Source organism: Oxyura jamaicensis, chromosome 4 (assembly GCF_011077185.1).
Source record: "Oxyura jamaicensis isolate SHBP4307 breed ruddy duck chromosome 4, BPBGC_Ojam_1.0, whole genome shotgun sequence".
NCBI lineage: Eukaryota > Metazoa > Chordata > Aves > Anseriformes > Anatidae > Oxyura > Oxyura jamaicensis.
The window spans coordinates 51,847,926-51,854,205 of NC_048896.1; the positions used below are offsets into that span (position 1 = coordinate 51,847,926).

The window sequence follows — 6,280 nt, forward strand, 5'->3', positions numbered from 1 at the left end:
TTATAGCCACATAATTAAAATCAGAAGTAGAATCTTTAATTGGTCAGAATGCTGTACTGCCTTTTGCACTGTTAGGGGTTATTCTCCTAGTTTACAGAATACATGAGTCTAATGTCCTTTTCTTCCTATGACTGGCTTTTTCATATCTGTGCAAAATGCTTTTCAGGAGCTGATGTACCGAATAACTACTTTATAGAATGTAATGAGGGGGGGGCTGTTGATGGGCAAAGTAACATGACTGAACAAAATACTAATTATATACGAGAGTAGGACAGTGTTGGATAGTGTCTGAAATAAAGATGAAATACAGGTATCCAAATTTAAGTCAAAAAATAAAATCTTAAAACTTGTGGAACTACCCCTGGAGGTGTAGACAAGAAATTAATAAAGTTTCTGAAAAATTTGGTTCTGCTATGGCTTGAAGGTATTCAGCGCTAAGATCAATCTGTAGCAGAAAAAAACCATTGTTGATGAAAATAGGTTTCCACCGAGGTTTCCTATGAACTGTTGTTTAATGGTATTGTGAATAGTTTAAATATTACAACGGTGATTCAATTATTTTCAGTACTGGCGAATACCTTATTAGGATGTGCTCCCACCAAACCTGCTTTGCTTACCAGGACAGTTAGACTACCACAGCTAAATATAGATTGTAAAGGAAATGTGCTAACGCTTTCAAGTTCAAGCACATACTTAGACAAATACTGTAAATAGGCTACTGTTTTGTCAACTAGTACTCAAGGGAGGCACAGAATAGATGCTCTCCCATGGGAATTTTCTGTGTTCCCTCTATGGCTTTTATGGAAACAAGAAGCTGCACTTAGATAGATATCTGAACCTTCTTTTTATTGTTATTAATTTCAGGTCCAATAGCAGCAAGCTGAGGCTTGCTAGCAGTGAGCATCTGGGCAAGCTGCCTGATGTAGTTTTGCTACCACATTGATCTGCAATACCTTTGCCATTTCTGCCCTGAATTCTCCAGGGTACAGTTAATTTTAAACAGAGTGCTAGAGTTGTTTTACCCCTGCTGTAGTAGTGGCCGTGGTGAACCTGACAAACTTTGTGTTCTGTTGCAGATGTGGAGAACATTTGGAAATCGGTTCACTCGAGTGCCACATCAGGTGCATTAACAGTAGGGCAGGAGTTATGTACTGCCCATAAGGCTGCTAAGATCGGAGATCTGAGCCTGCAGCATTGCACAGGTCAAATCAAAGTGGAGCTTATTTCTAAACATTTCACAAAACACAGTGTTTGTTGCTGAAGATGTAACTTCTACAAGTACAGTTTTTCATGCAGAATTCAACGGTATGGTAAAGAAAAATCCCAGCAACTCTCTTGTAGTATAAGCAAACCAAAATATCAGTATGTAGCACACTTACGTCAGACACATTTTAACTAGAGTTGTATTTGCATCAAGCTATAGCCAGACATGCAAAGGCAATTAACCCTATCATTAAAGCTAGTGTACTTATACAGGCAGTCCTTAGCTAACCTTCTTGCTGTTTGCATTGCTTCGCTTATCCTATAGGTTACCCCTGCCAAAAGCATCACAGTACTTATAACAGAGTAAGCAGAAATGGAGACACGGAATGGGACAAAAAGAAAGGTCTTGCACTGTATTAACTCTGTAAGTATCCAAAATGAGGCCATTTTCCTGAGTCGGGGTAAGAATTCACAAACCCTCTCTGATATGATACCAGTGCTACTCTCTCTGATATTACCACTACTAAATTTATAAGTAGATGTCCATGGCAAAGGATGGGGTTGTCACCAAAACCTATGGTTTGAGATTGAAATTCCCTATTGATGAGTTCATCTGTGCTATCACCTGAGATGGTGCCATTGCAGCATCTTCTTTTGTCTTTACTATAACCTGAACCTGGTTCTGGTGTAGTTACTTGCTAAACTTTCACTGCTGTTTGTTGCAGTAAATTTAGTCCCTTTGTCTCCCATGAAGGGAGGAGGCTTGGGAAATAGTCTCCTGTTATTTGACTACATCCATGAAAATTGGCCTTATTTATCTTGGAAATTTCTTCTGTCTTTCCCAGACTTTCAACATGCCACTGAGGAGGATCAAGTGTTAGGCTATTACATCTCTTGAAAATGAGATCTGGCTAGCTCTTTTTTGCTTTAGCTGTTCCTTTTATTGGCACAGAAATTTTACATTATAGCTTTGCCTAAGCTCAGAGGCCCTCTTTCCCATAGGAATGAAAAAAGATTAAAGATTTAATTCTTGCTTTCTTACTGTAAATTCTGTTCTATCTTCTATATTTTGTTTGAGTGCTGTAGGTTCTATCTACAACCATTATATTATTGGCTAAGTCTGATGCAACCAGCCTGCACACAGTTTGCTAGTACCCAGTAAAACCAGGGAATAAATTAGAATTATGCCTTACCAGGCATTCTAAAAAAAAAAAAAAAAAAAAAAAAGGGTTTCAGTTCTGTCATGCTGGGTGTTTAAAAAGGCCTCCCCAGGGTCAGAAAGGGCAGCGGTTTGGGAGTTAAAGGCAGAACTAACATGACTTTGCCTGGAAGGTTCTCTCTACAAGGAGCTCACAGAGGGTGTTTCAGGCCATTTAGGAAGTGGCAGCAGGAGGTCTGAAGTAGCATATTTAGTGTGATGGTTTTGACAACCTAGGTACAACATGCATGCTCCAGCCAATGGGATAATGCAATGCAACAGCACAGCTTCTCCACTGCTCTGGACCATGTTTGGCATTGGGATGCAGAGCGTGGATAAGCACTACGCTGCAAGCCACAGCTTTGTGTCTAGTGGGACTTTCTGCTCACGGGACTCTTGCTAAAGGGTCTGCTTCTCAGAGCCATGCCCCAGAAATCCTCCCCTGCCACAGGACCTCTCCCCCCCCCCCCCCCCCCCCCCCCCATTGCCCCAATACCTGTCTGCCTGCTTCTCCGATCCCAAAACCTCATGTGCGGAGCCTCAGATATTCACAGGTTATTCGTAGCTGAAACATCTGCCCGAGACACCACTTGATGAGCTTCCACTCTCATCTCTGCAGGTGGTATGATGCACAGCACTGCAAGCCACTAGGATATACCCATCTGTAAATAATCAGGGGAAATAGTCTTAAAAAAAGTAAGCGTGTGAATTTAAATTGCATTAATCAAAATGAACTAAACCTTATACAGAATGCCTCCTTCAGCACTAGCTTCATTCGGATCCATGTTTTCCCATACAAAGAAATCCTTTTTGCTTTACTGTATCTTCAAACAACACTTCAAGCTTACAAAATCTACCATGGACATCTGATAAAAACAGAAATATGGGCACATGAATCAGATTAAAAATGCTGTTTTAGTACTTGAATGTGCTCCTTTCATTTTTTAATTCCACCTCGCTATCTGTGCCATTTTAAGGATGATGTAGCATAATACAGGATTGGATTTCCTCTATAATCATAATTTTCTTGTAGATTTGTTACTAAAACACGTGTTCTATCTCTCTTGGCTAACTCACGTTTTCAGATCATCATCTCGTTTTTCTATGCTTTCTAACATGTAATCTTTTTAGTTGCCAGCCTCACGTGGAAATTTTAATGTATTTCAGTGCGGTTTTTCTTACGTGTGCATTTTAAGTGTAATTAAAAAATGATAGATCGCAGTCTTGCCATTAAGCTTAATACCAACTTCTGGTACAGATGGTAGTCCATCAGGATTAAAAACACTACAGGAAGAAAATACATCCAGATGGTCAGTAGGTATACGTTCAGCCTCTAGACTGAGTGCTTGAACAGTCTCTAGCTCCTTCACTTCTACACGCACAGTGGCAAACTCAGACAAGTTTTGTGTTCTCAATGGCTTATGTGCTGGAAACCATACAGTTCCTCTTAAAAATGCTCTGTATTTTATTTTTAAAATAAATTTTATTGAAACTGTATGTGTGGTGGCACTAGAGACTGGCATATGACAATGTTAATCTCTCTACTTAGTTGTGCCACTGCATTGATCTGCAGTACGTTGCTTTTTTATCCCTACTTTTTGAAGTACAGTCAGGCATGACAACATTTCCATTAAAGACTAGGCGCTGAACCATTTTAATCTGTGACTAATAAAAAATCCTAACATTTTCATTAAATGTCACACAGGCTCAGCACTGTCATCACTGCTGGCAGAGTAGTGGTTTTCTGTTTCTTGAGCAAGGCATCGGTGTCAATTAGATGGTCAACATTTTCCTTCACTGCCCTCCATCAGTCTCCTTCACTTTCCCTCCCATGAAACACATATTCGGTATTAGTGTCCCAGGTATGTTTAATCTAGGAGTAATCCTGTTTCTTGAATGGCAGAGGGAGAACACCACAACAAAGTGGAAAGCCAGGAGAATAAGTGATAGGTCCTGGAAATAAGAACTAGTGAACCCCTTGGCATGGACAAGGTCTGAGAGAGACCTCTGTTCTTGACGTCTCAAGTAGAAGAGATTCATATCGGAGGCATAAATATTTTAGCACTGCTATTTCCTTTGTAGATGGCAATAATTGCACACACATCTTTGTAAACTTAGGAAACAGTTCACACAAACACGTATGTTGCTATAGCATCAATCTTTGATTCTACCTAAATGAAAATATTAGAATTAAATTACTCGTTCAGACTCAATGCCTGCTCGGGGAAAACAAAGTTTTAATTTAATACTGGATTAAATATTTATTTATGTGTTTATTAGAGGGCTGCTTTCTCATTCTGTGTGAACGGTGAGAGGTGTTTTGTGAGGAGCCGGGGTCTGCTAGTGAAGGAGCCTGCTGCCCACACCGACATCCCCACTGAATTGTTACCGAAGGCAACAGCTGGGCAGTGCTGGCGAGGAAGGGACCTGGCTTCAGCTGGGAAGAGCGAGAGGGTACCTCTGCTGTGCTGTCCCGGGATCAGATGTGTGCATCGGGCTCACCACAGGTCCTCTGAAGAGAGCAGCGGGCTGGGCGTCAAGGAGGCACGGCAGCAGACGGTGCTGGTGACAGCAGCGGGCCCTGCCTCCCGAGGATCCTGAAGTGCTGGGAACGAGGGCTGGGAAGTGTTGCCTCTCACACGAGCTGCTCTTGAGATGCTGTGGCTCCCACCTTCCTGCTCCGCAGATTAAAATGCTGCCAGCATGCCGTCCTTGGCACCGCGCCCAACGGCGCTGACGGGACCAGCGCTAGCGTGACTGGTAACAGCTTTAAAGTGGGGAGGGGAAAAGAAAAAAAGAAAATAGAGGGAGGTTTGGAGACTGGGATAAGCTCAACCATCTGTTTTTAATGCACGAGAAGAGAAAAATCAGGTAAACAAGGTTACGGCAAGGGATAAAGAAACATCCAGCACAGGATGATGGGGAGCGAGAAGCAGCTCCTGAGACGCAGCAGCAGGCGGGCAGAGGATGCGTGGCGGTGGGCAGCCTCCGGCGTGGCCAGACGGCCTCTGGCCCCGAGGTGGCTGGGGGACAGGCAGTGCCCCGAGGACACACCGGCACGGCAAAGGGAGCAGCAACATCCCACGGAAACCTTGGGTTTGCTCCCGTGGGAGTGCGTCTGACGGCAGGGACGTGAGCAGGCGCTGCTTTTGTACTGGGGCCTGGCCCCCCCAGGGAGCTGTGGGCAGCCGCCCCCCACGCGTGGGGCAGCACCTCAGTGCTGTGTTACGCTCGTCTTCAGACACCACAGCCCCCCTCTAACGGCCACGCTCCGTGAGGAAGGCTGTGTGCCGCTCTGTTGCCGGTTTATTTCAATATTTCGGAAATATTTCGGAGCGCTCGCACCGGCCGATGCCCTGGCAGCGCCCCCGCCCCGCCCCCCCCCCCCGTTCCCCCGACACCCGCCCCGCCCGCCTCGGCCCGGGCTCGCGCCCCGCCACGCCCCGCCCCTCACGGCGGGAAAAGGGGGCGGCGCGCGCCGCCAACGGCTGCCGAGCGCGGCTGCGCGCGGCCCGCCCCGCCCCTCCCCTTCAGCCCCCGCCCCTCCGTGCAGGCCCCGCCCCCTTGTCCCGGCCTGAACCACGCGGCGCTACCTGCTCGGCTCCACCTTGCCCTCCGCCGACGTCATCGCTCCGCGCCGGCGCGGGGCGGGGCGGGGAGCGGTGGGCGGGGCCTGTTGCCTGGTTACGGCTGTCATCCGGGCGCGCCGGCGCGCCGCTCGCTCGCTCCCCCCCCCTCCCCTTCAGCTCCCTCCCGCCCTCCCCGCCCAGGACCGGAGCGGACCCGGGGCGCGCTCCCGCCGCTCCCCTCCCGCCGCCGCCGCCGGCCCCGCCCCGCCGCCCCCCCCATGCCGCAGAGCGGAGCGCCCAGCCCCGCCGC

At 46.9% G+C, this 6,280-nt stretch overlaps 1 long non-coding RNA gene across 1 annotated transcript in view; it reads right to left on the bottom strand.

Moving 5' to 3' along the window:
* LOC118167021 overlaps nucleotides 1–6,233 on the bottom strand; it is a 36,854-nt gene extending 30,621 nt beyond the window's left edge. The window contains exons 1-2 of the long non-coding RNA XR_004750883.1: nucleotides 5,995–6,233; nucleotides 2,898–3,063 (exon numbers count right to left, since the gene is read on the bottom strand). This is a non-coding gene — a long non-coding RNA (uncharacterized LOC118167021). The remainder of the gene's footprint in view (nucleotides 1–2,897; nucleotides 3,064–5,994) is intronic.
* Between the last annotated feature and the right edge of the window lie 47 nt (nucleotides 6,234–6,280).